The following is a 22,985-nucleotide window of genomic DNA, read 5'->3' as shown; positions in this document are numbered from 1 at the left end:
AGTATCTTCGTCATCCTTGCTGGGGCGGAGAGCGAGTTGAGTCGAAGCTCTACCTCCCGCACGAGTCGGCTAGCCACCTCTTCTTCCAGCTTCTGGGGTGGAAACCATCCTCCAGCTCTGCGGAGGAGGCGTCCTCCAGCCATGTCGGGGAAGGCAAACTGTTGCTGCCCAGCTAGGATGCAACATTCCATCCTCTGTCCTCGCTTTCGTGGCGAGGACGGGAGTGAGGACCTGCCGGTGCGCTTTGGGGCGGCCGGCGCTCGCTGGTGCGGCGCTGGTGGACAGGTGGACGTCGCCGTCGGTGCTGACATGGTGGCAGCTGGAGAAAGCTTCTCCACCAACAAGCCCGTCAGCGCTACCCACGGACCGACCTCCGGCTCTTTGGCTTTAATGTCTGGTTTGCGTCCCTTGAGTGGGGACGCGAACGAGAGCCTTCTAGCTGCAGCGTCCGTCCTGGGATCATCGCTGCTGCGGCAGAGGTTGCTGGCGAGTCACCCGGAGCTTGTCGCCCCGCAGGCTCTCCGGTGTGGAGGTTGTTCATACCTGCGGGGGTGGAACCAGAGTTCCGTTTGTAATGGCACCTTGAGCGCCGATGTCTGTTCATTGTGGCTGTCAGGGCCTGAACATGTATGTATTTTTTGGCACGGAGCCGTGTTTTTTCCTCATTTCGAGCACTAGGACTCGCCTGTCGGCTAACTGAACCGCTTAACCAAGTGTGAGTTGCCTCGTGCGAAGGTGACGAGTGAGGTATCCGTATCCCAGAGGCGTAGGAGTCCCTCGGCTCGGTCGGCCTTGCCGCCCGAGGCTTCTCTTGCTTAGTTAAAGGAACCCTCGGCCGCTCTTCGACGAGCCAGAGCTGGAGGCAGCGGTGTCAGTGTGGACAGAGGCAGAGTTGGCTCGAAAAGAAGACTTCGTCGGCCGGAGCCTGGCCGGGCCGTCCACTGGCGGGACCAGCGCCGGAGTCGAGTTGCCGAGGCCATGAGCCGGGCTGATGTCCTCGGGGGACAGCTGGCTGAGGCTTCGGGGTAGCCGGCCGAGCCGTCTGCTCGGGCCGGATTCCTGGAGGAGACCCTAGCGGCGATAGCCCGAGCGTGGCGCTGACGTCGTCCTTCGGGGCGGAGATCCTTCGCCCGTGTTGCCGTCCGAGGCTCGGTCGGACTTCGCCGAAGGTGGAGTTGACGCGCGAGGGTGCTGTTGCTCCCCCCTCCATCGACGTCTGAGCCTGCAGGATTGGTTCGCCTGTAGTATGCATATGTTTTTTTCGGCCGCCGAGGCCCAAACATATTATCGTCGCGTTGTAAAGCTACGTTTCTTTTCCTCTTGTTTCGAATATCTGGACTTATTTGTCGGTAACAAAATTGTTTGTCCGAGCGAGAGTTACTTTTCACGGAAGGTGATGAGTGAGGTATCCGTATCCCGGAGGCGTAGGAGTCCCTCGGCTCGGTCGGCCTTGCCGCTTATGTGTACTCTTACTCGTCCGTAGGATTCTGCTTTCGATATAGTCGAGAAGGCACGAAAAATCGTTTCGGCAGAAGAGTTTTCGAGCGTTAAGACTTGTTCGGTCCGCGGAATCGCTTATCCGAGCATGAGTTACTTATCGCAGAAGGTGATGAGTGAGGTATCCGTATCCCGAAGGCGTAGGAGTCCCTCGGCTCGGTCGGCCTTGGCTGCTTACGTGTACTCTGTCGTTTTCAGGATCCCACTTTCGAAGTAGTCGAAAAGCACGAAAGACGTTCTAGCAGAAAGACATTTTCCGAGGAAAATTTTGACGCAGAGGGGGTTCCCCCCTTCTAGCCCCCGAGGGAGGGTCGGGCTTTGCCGAGGCAAGGCTGACCCTTCCTTGATGGTTAGACTTTGTATGTGAACGAGGTGTACGAACAACTTGAAAGCATCTTAAGGGTAGAAGCGATGTAGCTGTCGGATGTTCCAAGCGTTGCTGTAGACCTCGCCTTGACTGTTGGCCAGCTTGTATGTCCCGGGCTTCAGAACCTTGGCGATGACAAACGTCCCTTCCCCGGGAGGCGTGAGCTTGTGCCGCCCTCTGGCGTTTTGTCGCAGCCGAAGCACCAAGTCGCCCACCTGGAGGTCTCGGGACCGAACCCCTCGGGCGTGGTAGCGTCGCAGGGACTGCTGATACCACGCCGAGTGTGGTAAGGCCATGTCCCGAGCCTCTTCCAGCTGGTCCAGTGAGTCTTCTCGATTGGTCCGATTGCTTTGGTCGTCGTACGCCCTCGTCCTTGGGGAACCGTATTCTAAGTCTGTGGGCAAGATGGCCTCGGCCCCATAGACTAGAAAGAACGGTGTGAAGCCCGTGGCTCGGCTCGGCGTTGTCCTTAGACTCCAGACCACCAAGGGGAGTTCCTTCATCCATCGCCTGCCGAACTTGTTGAGGTCGTTTTAGATCCTTGGCTTGAGTCCTTGCAGAATCATGCCGTTGGCACGCTCTACCTGCCCATTCGTCATGGGGTGAGCCACGGCGGCCCAGTCCACCCGGATGTGGTGATCCTCGCAGAAGTCTAGGAACTTTCTGTCGGTGAACTGGGTGGCGTTGTCGGTGATGATGGAGTTCGGGACCCCAAAGCGATGGATGATGTTGGTGAAGAATGCCACCGCCTGTTCGGACCTGATGCTGTTTAGGGGTCGGACCTCGATACACTTGGAGAATTTGTCGATGGCGACCAGCAGGTGCGTGTAGCCCTCGGGTGCCTTCTGCAAGGGACCGACGAGGTCCAGACCCCACACAACAAACGGCCAGGTGATGGGTATTGTTTGCAGAGCCTGAGCGGGCAAGTGGGTCTGCCTTGCGTAGAATTGACACCCTTGGCAGGTGCGGACAATTCTAGTGGCGTCGGCCACCTCGGTCGGCCAGAAGAAACCTTGTCGGAAAGTGTTTCCAACAAGGGCTCGAGGCGCTACGTGATGACCGCAAGCCCCCGAGTGTATCTCTTGTAATAACTCCTGACCTTCGGCGATGGATATGCATCGCTGGAGGATGCCTGAGGGGCTGCGGTGGTAGAGCTCCTTCCCGTCCCCCAGCAAGACGAACGACTTGGTGCGCCGCGCCAGTCGCCGAGCTTCGGCTCAGTCGAGGGGCAGCTCTCCTCGGTGGAGATATTGCAGGTACGGGGTCTGCCAGTCTCGATTAGGCGGGACCCCATTCCGCTCTTCCCCGACGCATAGTGCCTCACCCTCAGGGGCCGAGGGTGCCTCGGGCTGAGCCGAGGGTGCCTCGGGCTGGGCCGAGGCCTTCTCGGGCTCGGGCGTGTCGTCGGTCTTGACTGAGGGTTGATGTAGGTCTCGAGAGAAGACGTCGGGAGGGACGGTTGTCCGCCCCGAGGCTATCTTAGCCAGCTCGTCCGCAGTCTCGTTGTATCGTCGGGCGATGTGGTTGAGCTCGAGCCCGTAGAACTTGTCTTCCAGGCGCCGAACCTCATCGCAGTAGGCTTCCATCTTCGGGTCGCGACAGTGGGAGTTCTTCATGACTTGGTCGATGACAAGCTACGAGTCACCGCGAGCGTCGAGGTGTCGGACCCCTAGCTCGATGGCGATGCGCAACCCGTTGACCAGAGCCTCGTACTCAGCCACGTTGTTGGACGCCTGGAAATGGAGGCGCAACACGTAGCGGAGGTGCTTCCCGAGGGGCGAGATGAAGAGCAGGCCCGCGCCTGCCCCTGTTTTCATCAACGACCCGTCAAAAAACATGGTCCAGAGTTCTGGTTGGATCGGAGCTGCTGGAAGCTGGGTGTCGACCCATTCAGCCACAAAATCCGCCAAGACTTGGGACTTGATGGCCTTCCGAGGGGCGAACGAGATTGTTTTGCCCATGATCTCCACCGCCCACTTTGCAATCCTACCCGAGGCCTTTCGGCACTGGATGATCTCCCCCAAGGGGAAGGATGACACCACAGTCACCGGATGAGACTCGAAGTAGTGTCGCAACTTCCGCCGCGTCAGAATCACCGCGTACAGCAGCTTCTGAATTTGTGGGTAGCGGATCTTGGTCTCGGACAGTACCTCACTGACGAAGTAGACTGGCCTCTGGACGGGCAATGCATGCCCCTCTTCTTGTCTCTCAACCACGATCGCGGCGCTGACCACCTGAGTGGTAGCGACGACGTAGATCAAGAGGGCTTCTCAGGCAGCGAGGGGCACCAAGATGGGCGCGTTCGTGAGGAGTGCCTTTAGGTTCCCGAGGGCTTCCTCGGCCTCAAGGGTCCAAGTGAAGCACTCGGCCTTTCTTAAGAGGCGGTACAGAGGTAGGCCTCTTTCGCCGAGGCGCGAGATGAAACGGCTCAGAGCCGCAAGGCATCCCATGACCCTCTGTACGCCTTTCAAGTCCTTGATGGGCCCCATGTTGGTGATGGCCGCAATTTTCTCCGGGTTGGCCTCAATGCCCCGTTCGAAGACGTTGAACCCCAAGAGCATGCCTCGGGGGACTCCGAAGACACACTTCTCGGGATTGAGTTTTACGCCTTTTGCCTTGAGACACCAGAATGTCGTTTCAAGGTCGGAGAGGAGGTCGGAGGCTTTCCTTGTCTTGACTATGATGTCATCGACATAAGCCTCAACCGTTCGACCAATGTGCTCGCCGAACACGTGGTTCATGCACCTTTGGTACGTCGCACCCGCATTCCTCAAACCAAATGGCATGGTAACATAGCAGTACATGCCAAAAGGTGTGATGAAAGAAGTCGCGAGCTGGTTGGACTCTTTCATCCTGATTTGGTGATACCCTGAGTAGGCATCGAGGAAAGACAGGGTTTCGCACCCAGCAGTGGAATCCACGATTTGATCGATGCGAGGCAGAGGGTAGGGAACCTTCGGACATGCTTTGTTTAGACCAGTGTAGTCTACACACATCCGCCATTTCCCTCCTTTCTTTCTCACAAGAACAGGGTTGTCAAGCCATTCGGGATGAAATACCTCTTTGATGAACCCTGCAGCCATCAGCTTGTGGATCTCCTCGCCTATGGCTCTACGCTTTTCTTCATCGAATCGGCGCAGAGGCTGCTTCACGGGTCGGGCTCCAGCTCGGATATCCAGTGAGTGCTCGGCGACATCCCTCGGTATGCCAGGCATGTCCGAGGGACTCCACGCGAAAACTTCGGCGTTTGCGCGGAGAAAGTCGACGAGCACAACTTCCTATTTGGGGTCGAGCTCGGAGCCGATCCGGATCTGCTTGGAGGCGTCGTTGCTGGGGTCGAGAGGGATGGACTTAACCGTCTCTGCTGGCTCGAAGTTGCCGGCATGGCGCTTCACGTCTGGCACCTCTTTGGAGAGGCTCTCCAGGTCGGCGATGAGGGCCTCGGATTCGGCAAGGGCCTCGGCGTACTCCACGCACTCCACGTCGCATTCGTACGCGTGTCGGTACGTGGGGCCGACGGTGATGACCCCGTTGGGGCCCGACATCTTGAGCTTGAGGTAGGTGTAGTTGGGGACGACCATGAACTTGGCGTAGCATGGCCTCCCCAGTACTGCGTGGTAGGTTCCTCGGAACCTGACCACCTCGAACGTGAGGGTTTCCCTTCGAAAGTTGGAAGGAGTCCCGAAGCAGACGGGCAGATCGAGTTGTCCGAGGGGTTGGACGCGTTTTCTGGGGATGATCCCGTGAAAAGGCACCGCGCCTGCCCGGACCGAGGACAGATCGATCCGCAGGAGCCCGAGGGTCTCGACGTAGACGATGTTGAGTCTGCTGCCTCCGTCCATGAGGACCTTGGTGAGCCTAACGTTGCCGATGACGGGGTCGACAACGAGCGGATACTTCCCCGGGCTCGGCACGCGGTCGGGGTGGTCGCCCTGGTCGAAGGTGATGGGCTTGTCGGACCAGTCTAGGTAGACTGGTGCCGCCACCTTTACCGAGCAGACCTCCCGACGCTCTTGCTTGCGGTGCCGAGCCGAGGCAATCGCCACTGGCCCACCGTAGATCATGAAGCAGTCGTGGACCTCGGGGAACTCCTCTGCCTTGTGATCCTCCTTCTTGTCGTTGTTGTGGGCCCTGCCACCTTCCGCAGGTGGCCCGGCCTTGTGAAAGTGGCGCCGAAGCATGGCGCACTCCTCGAGGGTGTGCTTGACGGGCCCCTGGTGATAGGGGCACGGCTCCTTGAGCATCTTGTCAAAGAGATTGGCACCTCCGGGAGGTTTCCAAGGGTTCTTGTACTCATCGGCGGCGACAAGGTCCGCGTCGGCGGCGTCGCGTTTCGCTTGTGACTTTTTCTTGCCCTTCTTCTTGGTGCCGCGCTGAGTGGACGCCTCGGGGACATCTTCCGGCTGGCGGCCCTGGGGCTGCTTGTCCTTCCGGAAGATGGCCTCAACCGCCTCCTGGCTAGAGGCGAACTTGGTGGCGATGTCCATCAGCTCGCTCGCCCTGGTGGGGGTCTTGCGACCTAGCTTGCTCACCAGGTCACGACAGGTGGTGCCGGCGAGGAACGCACCGATGACGTCCGAGTCGGTGACGTTGGGAGCTCGGTGCGATGCTTCGAGAATCGCCGGATGTAGTCCCGGAGAGACTCCCCCGGCTGCTTGCGGCAGCTTCGGAGATCCCAGGAGTTCCCAGGGCATACGTACGTGCCCTGGAAGTTGCCGGCGAAGGCTTGGACCAGGTCGTCCCAGTTGGAGATCTGTCCCGGAGGCAGATGATCCAGCCAGGCCCGAGCGGTGTCGGAGAGGAACAGGGGAGGTTGTGGATGATGAGGTTGTCATCGTTCGTTCCACCCAGCTGGCAGGCCAGCTGGTAGTCTGCGAGCCACAGTTCCGGCCTCGTCTCCCCCCGAGTACTTTGTGATGGTAGTCGGGGTTCGGAACCGGGTCGGGAACGGCGCCCGTCGTATGGCCCGGCTGAAAGCCTGCGGACCGGGTGGTTCGGGCGAGGGACTCCGATCCTCCCCGCTGTCGCAGCGTCCCTCACGCCTGGGGTGGTAGCCTCGGTGCACCTTTTCGTCGAGGTGGGCTCGACGGTCGCGGCGGTGGTGCTCGTTGCCGAGGCGACCAGGGGCCGCAGGCGCTGTGTTGCGCGTGCGCCCGGTGTGGACCGAGGCTTCCCGCATGAATCGGGAAGTCGCGACACGATGCTCCGAGGGGTACCCCTGCCTTTGGGAGGTAGAGCTTTCGGCCCGTCGGATCGCGGCATCCTCCAGGAGATTCTTGAGCTCTCCCTGGATGCGCCACCCTTCGGTGGTCGATGGTTCCGGCATCGCGCGGAGAAGTATTGCTGCCACAACCAGGTTCTGGTCGACCCCACTGGAAGCCGGTGGCGGCCTTGCCCTGACGTCGTCGGCAATGTGGAGCTGGATGCCCTGGGGCAGATGACGCGCTTCTCTGGCCGGAGCTCGGTCTGCCCATTCCTGCCCGATGTTCCGTCAGAACGGCTCAAGTGTTCATGCTCCCTCGTCGAGTCTGGCCTGCATCTCGCGGATTTGCTCGAGCTGTGCGTCCTGACCCCCCGCAGGGACTGGGACCACGGCTAGCTCCCGTAGGATGTCAACACGAGGCGCAGGCCTAGAGGGATCACCGTTTTCCGGCATACCAAGATGGTTGCCCTCGCTAGGACCCCCTAGATCGACGTGGAAACATTCACGACTTGGGCCGCGGTCCTTGTCGCCGAAGCTGCGGCTACCGTCGGAACAATCAGATAGGCAGTAGTCGCATGCGGTCATGAAGTCCTGCATGGCACTACGGTTACCGAGCCCGGAGAAATCCCAACAAAAGTCAGGCTCGTCATCTTCCTCGGAACCCGAGGGTCCGTAGGTCGAGACGACCGTCAGCCGGTCCCAGGGCGACCGCATATGATACCCCGGAGGGTTTGAACATGCCTTTATAAAAGCGTCCACCAAAGCGGGGTCGCTCGGTGGGTCGCAGCTGGATCTAAAAGGCACGAGATGGGAAACGGTCGGTACCTCTTGGTCGACAGGCGGTGACGAAGTCGCGTCAAGGGCGGACTGCACCGTCGTCTTAGGTACGAGGGTGACACCCATCAAGTCCCTCGCGAGCGTGCTGGCGTCGTTCGTTCGCTTGGAGTTGGCGTGTTGCGGGGAAACGACGCTCGTCTTCGTCTCAGACGCGAGGTCGTCGCCCGACGTGTCCCCTGTTGGGGCGCCGGCGCCGTCTCCTGCTTGGCCATGGTTGCCTCGCCTCCTCCTCCGTCGGCGGGGGAGGCGACGGGACAAACCCGAATGTTGTTCTTCCGCCACGTGGGGAAGACGTCGTTGACTCCGCCGCCGGCGGGCAGGCTGTCGGCTGCCATTGTCGCTGTCACGCGGTGGAGGAAGGAGTATCATGTCGTAGCCGCCGTCGAGGGACATGAACTCAATACTCCCGAAACGGAGAATCGTCCCGGGTTGGAAAGGTTGCTGGAGACTACCCATCTGGAGCTTGACGGGAAGCTGTTCGTTAACACGCAGCAGGCCCCTACCTGGCGCGCCAACTATCGGTGTTTCGACCCCGGGGGGTCCCTGGACTGACGAGTAAATTGTTGCCGCGTGTCCCAGCCCAGATGGGTCGGCGCGAGACGGAGCACAAAGGGGGGAAAAGGAGACAGGCAAAAGGGGGAACTCGCGGCCTTCGTGTTGTCCTGCGCCCAGGTCGGGTGCGCTTGCAGTAGGGGGTTACAAGCGTCCGCGTGGGAGAGAGCGAGAGCCTTACGCGCTGGCCCGTTCTCCCACGCGGCCAACCTTCTCGTAGGAGAGCCCTGGACCTTCCTTTTATAGGCGTAAGGAGAGGGCCCAGGTGTACAATGGGGGATGTAGAAGTGTGCTAACGTGTCTAGCAGAGAGGAGCTAGAGCCCTAAGTACATGCCGTCGTGGCAGCCGGAGAGGTTTTGGCACCCTGTTCATGTGATGTCGTGGCAGTCGGAGGAGCGCTGGAGCCTTGCGGAAGGACAGCTGTCGGGGCTGTCGAGTCCTTGCTGACGTCTCCTTGCTTCCGTAAGGGGCTGAGAGACGCCGTCGTCATGGAGCACGCGGGGCGCCATCATTACTAGTTTACCGGGGCGAGCCAGATGGGACGCCGGTCTCGTTCCCTGTAGCCTGAGCTAGCTAGGGGGTAGGGTAATGATGGCCCCCCTGTGACGTGGTCGGTCCGAGCCCTGGGTCGGGCGAGGCGGAGGCTCCTCCGAGGTCGAGGTCGAGTCTGTCTTCCGAGGTCGAGGTCGAGTCCGAGCCCCGGGTCGGGCGAGGCGGAGACCGTCGTCCGAGGCCAAGGCTGAGTCCGAGCCCTGGGCTTGGGCGAGGTGGAGTTCGTCGTCTTCCGGAGCCGAGGCTGAGTCCGAGCCCTGGGGTCGGGCAAGGCGGAGTTTGTCGTCTTCCGGAGCCGAGGCTGAGTCCGAGCCCTAGGGTCGGGCGAGGCGGAGTTTGTCGTCTTCTGGAGCCGAGGCTGAGTCCGAGCCCTGGGGTCGGACGAGGCAGAGTTTGTCGTCTTCCGGAGCCGAGGCTGAGTCCGAGCCCTGGGGTCGGGCGAGGCGGAGTCCATCGTCCGAGGCCGAGATGGGGGCCGAGCCCTGGGGTCGGGCGAGGCGGAGCTTCTTATGGCACCCGAGGCCGGACTTGGTTGTTGTCAGCCTCACTCTGTCGAGTGGCACAGCAGTCGGAGCGACGCAGGCGGGGCTGTCTTCTTGTCAGGTCGGTCAGTGGAGCGGCGAAGTGACTGCGGTCACTTCGGCTCTGTCGACTGAAGGGCGCGCGTCAGGATAAGGTGTCAGGCCATCCTTGCATTAAATGCTCCTGCGATACGGTCGGTCGGCGTGGCGATCTGGCCAAGGTTGCTTCTCGGTGAAGACTGGGCCTCGGGCGAGCCGAAGGTGTGTCCGTTGCTTGAGGAGGACCTCGGGCGAGACGTGTGTTGGGGACTTGTTCTCAAATGCTATGAATTAAGAACAAAGCAACATAAAATGTTAAATATTAATGTCCTTCGTCCGCTGAAACATTATTTCCCCAAGGATTTAATGAACTTCGGACGAAGGTTATAATGACACAATTACGAAGGTTATATCTTCGTAATTGAACTCTCAAAGATAATATATAATAACATGAGACATAAAGCATTAAAGACAAGTAAATTAGAAGCAAACAACATCATTTACATATTATATAAACTTAAGATATTCAAATATAATGTTTAGGTACATTTATACCTCTGCCTTGACAAAGAATAATTTCCGAGTGATGTGATTGCAATTACAGGAATGCATGAACAGTAAAGGAATACTGTTCACTATTTATAGGCACAGGACACAGCCTGTGAGCAATTACAATCATACCCCTCATAAAAGTTTACAATAAAGACTCAAACTCTTATGGACTAAAAGGTCATTCTATCTTTAAGTCGGTTTGTAATTCTGAAGCTTCATGAACGGCACCCTTCGGCATCACGTACAGACAGCTTCAGCCGAAGCTGTTTCTTCCCACAGGACCTTCGGCGATGAAGCATGGTCCCAACAGTAGCCCCTTTGCGGTGCTAGATCGTTTTTCGTAACGAGCTTGATCCGTGAAAAAAGTCTCTTAGGCTTCAGGAAGCCGAAGGTCCGAAAAACACCTTCCCTGAGCTCGTTGTCGAGAAACGATACAATTTCTGAGCGCGTAGCGGTCCCACCATGCAGGTTCACTATTTTGGTCTTTGCGGCCCACCGCGCAGCGGGTGCGAGCAGCTATTTGCCTGGTGTAAAAATCCTGACGATTCGCCTTCTTACCTGCAGCACTATATAAACAGACAGGTAGGTGTGAAGTTACCACAACATTCATTGCTATTGCACTGTTTTGCTGCCAAAAATTTTAACCATAGCCGAAGCTTGACTCTCGCATTCAGACGAAGCTCCAGTTTGGTGCCTACTTCGTCAGAAGAAAAGCTTCGGGAGAAAAGGTTATTTAATTCCCAAGAAATCTTTCAAGAAATTCAAAATTAAATGGTCAGAGTGCGCTCTACTGCTAGAGTTGAGCGTGAGGGAGACGAAGCCGAAGGTGCGGAGACTGTTCCTATCTCCGAAGCAATGCAGCGATCCGGATTGGTGACCTCGGAAAGAATCCCCACTGCCGAAACAGAACAAGCTGCTGCCAAAGCGGAACAAGGAGATATTGAGGAAGCTGATTCTGACGGTGATTACCATATCGCAGTACCGAGCAAGCCTAGCCATTTGGACTTCGGAAAGTCGACTATCTCCAAGGCTGATTTTTCCAAAATGGTGAAGTCGGGCTATTTCAGTGAAGATGAGAAGAAGCTGATTCGCTTCGGGGGAGAGGAAACTACCCCGAAGCCAGAAAAGGATGAAATAGTTATTTTCAAGAGTTCTCTAAAAGCTGGGCTAAGATTTCCTTTAAATAGAATGATTTCTGATGTGCTGCAAAAGTTTGGGATCTATTTTCACCAACTGACTCCTAACGCCATCGTCAGGCTTAGCGTTTATATCTGGGCTCTCCGAAGCCAGGCGGTGGAGCCGTTTGCCGACAGCTTCTGTCGAGTACATGAGCTGCATTACCAGACTAAGGCCAGAAAGGATGGGTTGCATGAAAATTTTAGTTGTTATAATTTTGCCTATCGGAAAACCACAAAATTTCCTGTGATTAGCTACCGAAGCAAATGGCCGGCAGGCTGGAAGTCAGAATGGTTTTATGTCAAAGTTGACGATGACAAAGAGAAGCTGGTACAGAGCCCTCTTGAACTGATCTTCGGAGAAACCAGACCCCGATGCAATATGACAGCAGAAGGTCCAACTTGGACCGCACTGTCTGAATTCAAAATTATTGCAGAACACATTGGCACTAGAGATTTAGTGCAGGAATTTCTGGCCTTCAGAGTATTTCCAACTATGAAGGAGTGGACTATGCCGAAGCTTAAAGGAGAAAAGAAAGAGGGGGAGCTTGTCCGACTACCCTATTATTATAACTTTAAGAAATATTTTAAAGCACCCTGCCAAGAATGGCTCGATACAATCGAAGTAATGAGTAATGAAATTCTTGGAAATTACTCCAAAAAAGAGGACCAGCTGATGACAGCAGCCTTCGGCACTCGACCGAAGCGAAGGCTGAACAGGGTGCTTGATGCTATAGGATTTGAATATGCTGATTATGGTCGACTGGGCGGAGATGCTGGAGGCCCGAAGCGAAAAAGAATTGTCAGCGCTGTTGACGAAGAGGTCGCCAAGGTAGCCAAAAAGAAAAGGGAAGATTCTGAAAAACTTAGCCCTGAAGAGTTGAACCCTGAGCCGAAGGTGGCCACTGCAAGAAAGAGGAAAACTGCATCTCCAGAACCAAAAACGTTGGTTCGAGAAGAAGGTACTCCTGCAACGCCTTCTGCTGTTGAAGTAAAAGAGATTATGAAGGTAATGACTGAACCCTTGCCTGTCAAGCTAAGTCCGCTGGCGCTGGAACTGACGAAGTTTTTTCAGAAGGACAAGGCAGCTTCGGCAGACGAAGGTCCCGCACTGCCGAAAAAACGAAGGATTATTCAAATAGCAGATGTAATTCATGGAACACCGTCACCGACACCGGCATCAAGAATTGGTATTGACCAGACTGCCGAAACCGCCGAAGCTAAAGGCGCCGCAGCCGAAGCCACCAGAGCGGAAACCTTCAAAGCTGAAACTGGCGCAGCTGAAGCTGCCGGGGCTGAAACCGGGGCCACAGAAGATCCGAACCTGGAAGACACACTTGAAGTTATTGATAACATACTCCTAAAAATGACTGAGGAAGAATCTGTTGTGGCCGCGGCGAGCACAGCTACTGAAAAGGGGAAAAAGCAAGCTGAAGACATTTTGGAGGAAGAAGATTTTGAATTTCAAGATTTACTTGGGCAAGAACTGACAGACGCTGAAAAAGCAGAGCTTAAAAAATGTGCCATAGCCTGCGGATATAAGCCAGGGGCTACACTGTTCGGTGGGGTTAACGAAGGAAAGCTGAGGTGCCTTCGAAACCGCAGCGAAGCTAAAATTGTTAGAACTCTGTGCAAAAACATTGGCTTGCCGAAGCTAGAAGCGGACCTCTGCCGTTATCAACGACACCATATCGCCGGAAGCTTGCTTTACGCTAACTTCAAGGTAACAAATATTTTTGTTATTTTATTATTATTATTATTATTATTATTATTATCTTTTAGGTCGTTTTCTAACGAAGATCGTTTCGACAGAGCATACTATTAAGTAAGGTTCTAAAAATGCAACAAGATCTCGAAGAAAGAGAAGAACAAAGCCGTCATCCAAGATTTAGCTGAAAAAGTTGAAAATTACGAAGCTAATCTGAAAAAGAAAGACTTCACCATCCAGGACCTTGAAATCATGGTTAAAGAGCACGAGGGTGCATTAGAAAAGAAAGATTTTGTTATTCAGACTATGGAGGGTTCTTTGGCTGAAGTCCAAACTGAGAATAACAGCTTAAAGAATGAATTGCTCCAACAGTCAGAAAAATTTGAGCAAGAAAAGAAATATCTTGAAGCAAGCCTGAAAACTGAGGTGGATAAAAATTCAAATTTGCAGAAATCCTTTAAAGAACTTCAAGAGAAATGCCTAAGCTTCGGCAGCCGATGCGTGCAGCGGCTGAAGGATGTGTTTCATTCTATCGGAGCTAGCTCTGAAAAGTTTACACCTTCAGCTGACAACCTGCCCAGTACATTAGAATATATTGAAGGCGAAGTTGATGCTCTTGACTAAGTTATTGGTGGACACGCCGACTTCTGCGCCCTAGTAGCTTCTCGGGGCACAGCTACTGCTTTTCTGAAGGCTGGCTGCACGCATGGAAATATTGTGAATAGACCAAACTTCAGCTTGTCAGCATCAGATCTGATAGACATCCCAAGCCTGGCCCGAAGCATTGGAAATAGATTCATGACTCAAATCTGGGTAAATGGCGGGCGAAAAATGGCGGGTGACGAAGCTCGAAGTCATCTTAAACCGGTAAGAAGCTTATATTTGTTACTTTCACCTTCCCCTTGAAATTTGTACTTTTCTTATTCTGCTCTTTGATATTCGTAGGATGACGAAGCTGAAGAATGACGAAGCTGAAGTTTGATGAAGCCTAGCCTGAAGCTTGACAGTTGCTGTAATATAATTTCCTGCAAAAATTCTGAAGAAACTTTTGTAGTATAGTTATGGAACAACTCATGTAAATTTGTACATACCTTGTAATATATTTTGTTTCTGCTATACGTGCACAATCTGCTTTGTTGTGGACGAAACTTCTCTTTTGAGCCGGAGGCGAAAAACACCTTCCCTTCTTTTCGTTCATAACGAAGCATAAAAAAAATTCCTTCGAGTTTTTCCTCATTGCCGAAGCATCTGTGTTTTTTGTGCGGTATAATGATGATTCTATATATGTCTAAATGCATGTTTATGAATGCAAATGACATGATGAAATGTATTGTGCAAATGAATATCAAAACACATATTCAAAAAACCATAATCATAGCCCTTCAGCGTTGACTTTTCGCTGTAAGCCTCCCTTAGGAGCTTCTTCGCCTTTTACTTTCAGCGGAATCAGCGCTTACTTTTCGCTGTAAGCCTCCCTTAGGAGCCTCTTCGCCTTTTACTTTCAGCGGAATCAGCGCTTATTTTTCGCTGTAAGCCTCCCTTAGGAGCTTCTTCGCCTTTTACTTTCGGCGGAATCAGCGCTTATTTTTCGCTGTAAGCTCTGCATTCCCTTAGGAACGACTTTTGAGCTTCTTCCTGTTTTCTTTTCTTTTTTCCCTTAGCATTTACATTTACATTTTTGGGGGATATCACTCTCATAGGATTGAAATAAAGAAAATTACATGTTATGGCCCCATTAAAAACCTTTGTCCCCCTTTGGAAAGGAAAAGGGTGCCACAAAAAAGAATAGAAAAAATTACATCAAGCTAAACATAATATCGCCGAAGCTCATCTGCATTCCATGATCTTGGAATGTCGTTGCCGTCCATATCCTTCAATCTGTAGGAACTGGGTCTTGACGAAGATACTACCAAAAAGGGGCCTTCCCACTTCAGCTGTAATTTGCCTACTGTCTCAGGGTTGGCTACTCTTCGAAGCACCAAATGTCCTGGTTCAATGTTTTTCAGCTTAACTTTTTTGTCATGCCATTTTATTGTTTCGGCTTGATACTTATTAATGTTTTCCACGGCTTGAAGTCTGAACCCTTCAATAGCATCTTTTTCTACAGAGCAATCAGCTTCGTCTTCGCCTTCTGCCGAAGCTACTGTCCTTATTGATCCTGCTTTGGCCTCTTTCGGGGTTATTGCTTCATCATCGAACAATAGTTTAAAGGGCGTAAAGCCTGTTGACCTTGACATGGTTGTGTTATGGCTCCACACCATTTTGATTAACTCGTCTGGCCACTTTCCCCTGGGCTGATTGAAGATTGACTTCATTATTCCTGTCATTATGATCCCATTAGCTCTTTCGACAAGTCCATTTGACTCTGGGTGTCGGACTGATGCAAAATGGATCTTCGTGCCAATTTGATCACAAAATTCTCTGAAGGCTTCAGAATCAAACTGTGTCCCATTGTCCACAGTAATAGCCTTCGGCACTCCGAAGCGACAAACAATGTTTTGCCAGAAAAACTTTTGAATAGTAAATGAAGTTATTGTGGCTAAGGGCTTTGCCTCAATCCACTTGGAAAAATATTCCATTGCCACTACTACATATCTTAGGTTCCCCTGTGCTGGTGGTAATGGGCCTAGTAAATCGAGGCCCCACCTTTGCAACGGCCAAGTGGGTTGTATTAATTGGGTTAAAGACGAAGGTTGTTTTTGATCTTTTGCACATTTCTGACAACCTTCGCACTTTTGGACCAGATCCGCTGCATCCGAAGCTGCCTTTGGCCAATAAAATCCTTGGCAAAAAACTTTCCCAAGCAAGGGCCTAGATCCAATGTGAGATCCACACAGGCCTGCATGTATTTCCTTCATTAATTCTATACCTTCGGATCTAGATAAACACTTGAGCAATGGGGAACAGACCCCACGCTTGTATAATTCCCCTTCTATTATGACATATGGTCGAGCTCTTGCTTCTATTCTCCTGTTACAAGCTTCATCGTCTGAAAGAAAATTACCCTGAAGGAAAGAGATGATCTCAGTTCTCCAATCTTCGCTATAAACAGGGGATATATTAAGGATTGCTCTTTCAAGAAGCTCGACCGAAGGTGCTTTTATTGTTTCGAAAAATACTTCCGAAGGTATAGGCAGCCCCTGGGCTGCTGACTTGGCCAATAGATCAGCATATTCATTTTCTCCACGAGGAATATTTTTGACAGAGAAACCTTCGAAGGAAGCCTCAATTCTTCGGACTGTATCTAGATATTTTTCGAGCTTCGGGTCTCTTGCTTTATAGCTCTTGTCAACATGGCCAGAAATAACTTGGGAATCAGTTTTAAGAATGGCCCTTCTGATTCCCATTGCCTTTAACTTCCGAAGACCCAAGAGCAGAGCTTCGTACTCAGCAATATTATTTGTGCAACTGAAATTGAGTCTTGCCGCATAACAGGTTTTAACTTTAGAAGGTGAAACCAACACAGCAGCTGCTCCTGCTCCGAAGGTTCCCCAAGACCCATCGCGAAACACTATCCATGTTTCGGCATCTTTATTCGTTTCTTCCTCCTGAGCCCCTGGCGTCCAGTCAGCAATGAAGTCTGCCAACGCTTGAGACTGAATCGAAGATCTATGAACATAATCAATACAAAATTCATTGAGCTCTGCAACCCATTTTCCAATCCTTCCAGTAGCTTCTCGATTTCTCATAATATCCTTCAAAGGTTGTGAAGAAGGAACAATTATGTTATAAGCTTGAAAATAATGCCGAAGCTTCCTGGAGGCCATCAAAACAGCATACAGTACTTTCTCCAATTCTGTATAATTTTTCTTTGATAAACTAAGAACTTCGGATACGAAATATATTGGAGCCTGTTTCTTGACTTGGCCTTCAAGCTTCTCCTGGACAAGTGCTGCACTTACCGCTGAGTGCGAAGCTGCCACATATAATAACAAAGGAGCCCCTGGCGTTGGTGGACTTAATGTTGTTAGATCTATCAAATATTGCTTCAGCTCTTCGAAGGCTTTCTGCTGGATTGGTCCCCATTGAAAGACTTCGGCTGACTTCAGCACTTCGAAGAATGGTAAGTTTCTCTCTGCTGATCTGGATATGAATATGTTGAGAGATGCCAGCCTTCCTGTCAATCTTTGAGCCCCCTTTTTTGTACTTGGTGGTTCCATTCGAAGTATAGCTTCGATTTTGCTTGGATTAGCCTCAATTCCCTTTGTTGAAACTAAGCAACCAAGAAATTTCCCCTTCTTTACTCCGAAGACACATTTTTCTGGATTCAGTTTTAAACCAGCCTGTCTAAAATTAGCGAAGGTCTCCTGTAAATCAGCAATGTGATTATCTTGCTTCGTGCTTTTTACAATGATATCATCAACATAAGTTAGCACATTTCTACCTATCTGAGAATGGAGGACCTTCGCTGTCATTCTGCTGAAACTTCCTCCGGCATTCTTAAGCCCCTCAGGCATCCGGAGGTAACAATATGTTCCACTGGGGGTTATGAAGCTGGTTTTTGGTTCATCCTCCTTTTTCATCCAGATTTGATGATAGCCTGAATAGCAATCCAGCAGACTCATAAGCTCTGATGAAGCTGCTGCATCGACTAAGGAATCTATCCTTGGCAATGGAAACTTGTCCTTCGAACAGGCCTTGTTGAGATCAGTAAAATCGATACACATTCTCCATTTACCATTGGCCTTCTTTACCATAATAGTGTTAGCCAGCCATTCTGGATATTTTACCTCTCTGATAACTCCAGCACTGAGAAGTCTTTTCACTTCGTTGCGAGCCCCTTCGGCCTTGTCGTCAGACATCTTCCGAAGCCTTTGCTTTCTTGGTCTGAAGGATGGATCAACATTGAGCGAGTGCTCAATAACATCCCTGTTTACTCCGCAAAGATCATTAGCTGACCAAGCAAAAACATCTTTGTTGTTGAACAAAAACCTTATCAAGGTTTTCTCCTGCTCTTCGGACAGTTGAGATCCCAGTAGCACCTTCTGTTCTGCTATATCCTCACATAAGAGCATGGGCTTCGGCTGATCAGCCGAAGCAGTTTTTTCCCTTCTGAACTTGTATTGCTCACAAGCTTCAGCTCCATCTATGTTATGGATTGCTTTCGAGTCTGTCCAATTTCCTTCGGCCCTTCTGGCAGCTTCCTGACTTCCATGAATAGCAATGGGCCCTTGATCCGAAGGTATCTTCATGCAAAGATAAGCTGGGTGAAGAATTGCTTCGAAGGCATTGAGAGTACCACGACCAATGATTGCATTGTAAGGGTATTCCATATCAACAATATCAAATACAACTTGTTCAGTCCTTGTGTTGTTAATGAATCCGAAGGTTATTGGCATTGTGATTTTTCCAAGTGCTACGATCTGCCTTCCACCGAAGCCACAAAGGGGATGTGTGGCATCATGAATTTTGTCTTCGGGCTCTTGCATCTGCCTGAAGGCCTTAGCAAATATGATATCAGCTGCGCTGCCTGTATCAACCAAAACATTGTGGACCAGAAATCCTTTGATCACACAAGAGATAACCATAGCATCATTGTGTGGGTAATCCTTGAGTTGGAGATCCTCTTGAGAGAAGGTGATTGGAATGTGAGACCATCTTGACTTGATGAAGGGTCCTTGCACCCCGACATGCTGTACCCTTCTTTGTGCTTCCTTCTTCTGCCTCTTATTGGCTGGTTCTGAGCTTGAACCGCCTGTTATCGGGAGTACCAGCTTCGGAGCCGAAGCAGCTCCAGCTTGATCGTTGAACGAAGCCATCAACTCAAAAAAGTGGATGTGAGTTCACCGGAGGTGGGCGCCAATGTTGGGGACTTGTTCTCAAATGCTATGAATTAAGAACAAGGCAACATAAAATGTTAAATATTAATGTCCTTCGTCCGCTGAAACATTATTTCCCCAAGGATTTAATGAACTTCGGACGAAGGTTATAATGACACAATTACGAAGGTTATATCTTCGTAATTGAACTCTCAAAGATAATATATAATAACACGAGACATAAAGCATTAAAGACAAGTAAATTAGAAGCAAACAACATCATTTACATATTATATAAACATAAGATATTCAAATGTAATGTTTAGGTACATTTATACCTCTGCCTTGGCAAAGAATAATTTCCGAGTGATGTGATTGCAATTACAGGAATGCGTGAACAGTAAAGGAATACTGTTCACTATTTATAGGCACAGGACACAGCCTGTGAGCAATTACAATCATACCCCTCATAAAAGTTTACAACAATGACTCAAACTCTTATGGACTAAAAGGTCATTCTATCTTTAAGTCGGTTTATAATTCCGAAGCTTCATGAACGGCACCCTTCGGCATCACGTACAGACAGCTTCAGCCGAAGCTGTTTCTTCCTGCAGGACCTTCAGCGACGAAGCATGGTCCCAACAACGTGAATCCTCCGGGGTCGGCTGCCCTTGCCCGAGGCTGGGCTCGGGCGAAGCGAGATCGTGTCCCTTGAGTGGACTGAGCCTTGACTTAATCGCACCCATCAAGCCTTTGCAGCTTTGTGCTGATGAGGGTTACTAGCTGAGATTATGAGTCTTGGGGGTACCCCTAATTATGGTCCCCGACACTTACCTACTTACCCTTGTCACTCTGATTCTTTCTAAACTTTCCTTAATCTTTTCTCATCTATTGCTGCTTTACTCCGATTATTCTTACCTTTTATATTCTAAAGACAAAAAGGATTTCACACCTTGGAAACTTGTACCTAAAGTGATCCTTAGGAATAGGACACCTAATTCTAAGCATAAAAACTATTTTTGTAGGTATCTATGTGCTTGAATGTTGTTCTTATGATACTTGTCTGATTTGGTTCTTTGATTGAGTGTGATGAGTTGTGAAGTAATATCTGCAATTGCATGTGCATATACATAGGCATAATAAATATATATGTTTTCAAGATAACTAATTAACTTAGATTGTCCGCCGTGAAAATATATACTTGGCTTAATAGTCTCATCTCATCTTAAAATATTCTTTTCTAATAGATTCATCTTATTTTAAAAGATTCATCTTATCCTAGCAGAGTAGCAAATTCATCTAATCAATCTAAACTAATATGGTCTAATTCAATAGATTAATCTAATCTAGACTAATTAGGTCCAACCTAACCTAGTCTAATATGAGTATCTTACCCCACTTAATTCAATTAGGTAAATTAGACTACACTCCTAAGATTCTTTTCTAACATAATCGGTGTTACCCTAAATTTGGTGTCTTAGACCAACTCTCCCATGAACAACAACCTAACCTACATGTTACTAACGGGTTGCCTAATCTATCTAAGCCAAACTAGAAGCCAAACAACTAAACTTGATTCTACCTATTCTCATTTAGCTTGAACCACCTACTAAACTATCTGCTCTACCTACGAAGATATTTGGTTTACTTGCAAATCTATCTTAACTACGTGTCCCTAACATGGATTACAACACCAAGACCTAAGAAGAGAAGATTAACCTCGTCAAACAAAGGATAGAAGCCAAACCAGACCTACAGATGAACCAAAATCCACCGTCCGAGAAGGAGTTTTTCCTTGCCCTAATCTTTATCACCCCAACTTTCTTTACTTCTACCTAATAGGTAAAACATAAGTATAATGCACCCATGCTATCCTAATCACCTAATAGTTAAAAAAACCTTTTATTCTTGAACTGATCGGAAATGAAAGAATAAACTGCAAATTAAAACTTGTTGCATCCCTTTTCTTACTAATCTCGAGGACGAGATTATTTTTACGAGGGAAGAATTTGTAACACACAAAATCACATTTTTGTGATTTACATAATTCCCCAAAAATATACTTAAGACAAAATATATTTTAAATAGAATTCCTTTCTTTATGAAATATATTTCTTAAAAGCAAATAAGTAGTAATGTTAAAATATTAATAGTTCAAAAGTTAGCATTAAACTTTAAAACTAGATTTGAGAAGACCTAGGATAAAAACGAAAGATCCTCGGATGTTTAATTGGTGAAATATTCTTAAATAGATTTTGTGGGTGGGAAACCTTCTCTTAGTAGAGACCAAATAAAAGATTCTTATGCAAATTAATCTATTTTGGGTGATTTAATATTTATAAATATCCACTAAAATTGTAAGATGACATATTAGAAAATTGTTTTCTATAATAGTATAGTTTGTGTATTTGAATTTCATGTTGAAAATCATTTGATTAATGAATAAAATAATATAATAAATAAAATAAATAAAACTGAACTATGCATCATGCCAGAGTTTTGAATGTGCATCTAATTTGATTTGAAGTTAAACTCAGATCTAGAATGCAATTTGAATTTAGAAATTCAAAATAGAAATAGAAATAATAAAAGAAAAAGAGAAGAGACTTACCTCGGCCCAGGAAGCCCACGCCAGCCTAGTTCCCCCTACACAGCCGCAAATGACGTGCGGGCCCTGGTAGCAAATGGCGTGCGGGCCCGAGTTGCCAGGATCTTCCCTTACCCTCAGTCGCACAACTCAGAGCTCAAACCACCCACACGAATCCAGGAATCTGTTACAACCACCCCTCCCAAACTGACCTAGCTAGGTTACAAAAGCCAAGGAGTGGGTTCCCCTCGTTCTATTATGTCACAGAGGCTAATTCTCGAGCACCAAATCATGCCACTGTGAACACTGTCGATGAAGTGCTAGCAGCCACCGTCACGCTCGCGTCACGCTGTCGTCTAGGGCTCGGCAAGATGTCTTGGCAGTGGCGTAGCTAGAATTTTTTCGTGAGGTATGCCATTAGATTTTTTATAAATAATTTAATATAATATATAATAATTTGGTATATAGTTCAAAATATAAAGATAAAAATAATATATAACACTATAGATTTAACATTTAAGTCTATAAATGTATATATTAGAATGCAAATATAATATATATCAGTATTTTTTATATGGATCTTAGTGGACTGGTGATCCGGTGGGCCGGCTTAGGATATGCCGTGGCCCACCCGGACCACCCACTGTCTACGCCACTGTGTCTTGGAGGATTGCAGTGGCGTCTCCAACATGCTTGTGTCCTTGCTACTCTCGGATCTGGAGCAGACACACCAGGATTCCTCACTGAAGTTCGCAAACAGCAGCAAATCTGTGCCTCGTCATGGCCGGAGGTCGTCGCAACCTCATCCACTGGTAAGAAGTGTGCCATGGTGTTTGCCTTCTTGTGCTCTTCTTTAGCACCGAATAGATTCAAGAATAGCGCTTTGTGAGAATTAATGGGCTCCACACCGGTGATGGTGCCGTTGTGGGCACCTTATGCCACCGTGTGTGGAGTATGGGGAAGAGGGAGTTGAAGGAGATGTTCTGTTGACCGTCGATCTGGTGATGGACGATGGAGATTAGAAGGGATGTGACGATTCATCTTGGAGAACCACGTTCGTTGGATCAAGAAAGTAGGGGCAGGATTAGATCACAATTGTTTAAAATCTTGGCCATAGATCTGCGGCTCAGCTCACGTGTCGGTTGGGTATGGACAATTTCTAATCTGGCCCACCAGAAGTTGATCCAACAGCTCACATTAGTGGATACCCCTTCAGCAAGAATTTTTTCGTATGAGTCCCCGAGTTTATGGGGAAATAACCCGCCATCCAAACTAAGTCAAAGGAAATTAAATTCAGGCCCTGAATTTTAGGGTTTAGACCCTAGACTCTTTAGGAATAGTAGTCGCCATTCATAGCACATGAATGTCTATTAAAATAAAATCTGAAAAAATGATTTTGTGTATAAAAATAATTCCAAAGATCTTAGAAAATTCATAACTTTCTCGTTTTAACTCCGAATTTAATGGTTTTCGAACCTACGATCTCGTAGTGATATTCTAACTCCGAATTTAATGGTTTTCGAACCTACGATCTCGTAGTGATACGTAGAATATTCATACGCTATTTGTTCTGATGTTTTGGTGTAATGTTATCATATACATTATTTGTTTATTTGTATGTATTGGTACAAATAG

This window comes from Zea mays, chromosome 1, assembly GCF_902167145.1.
Source record: "Zea mays cultivar B73 chromosome 1, Zm-B73-REFERENCE-NAM-5.0, whole genome shotgun sequence".
NCBI classification, from domain to species: domain Eukaryota; kingdom Viridiplantae; phylum Streptophyta; class Magnoliopsida; order Poales; family Poaceae; genus Zea; species Zea mays.
This window is presented reverse-complemented; position numbering follows the sequence as displayed.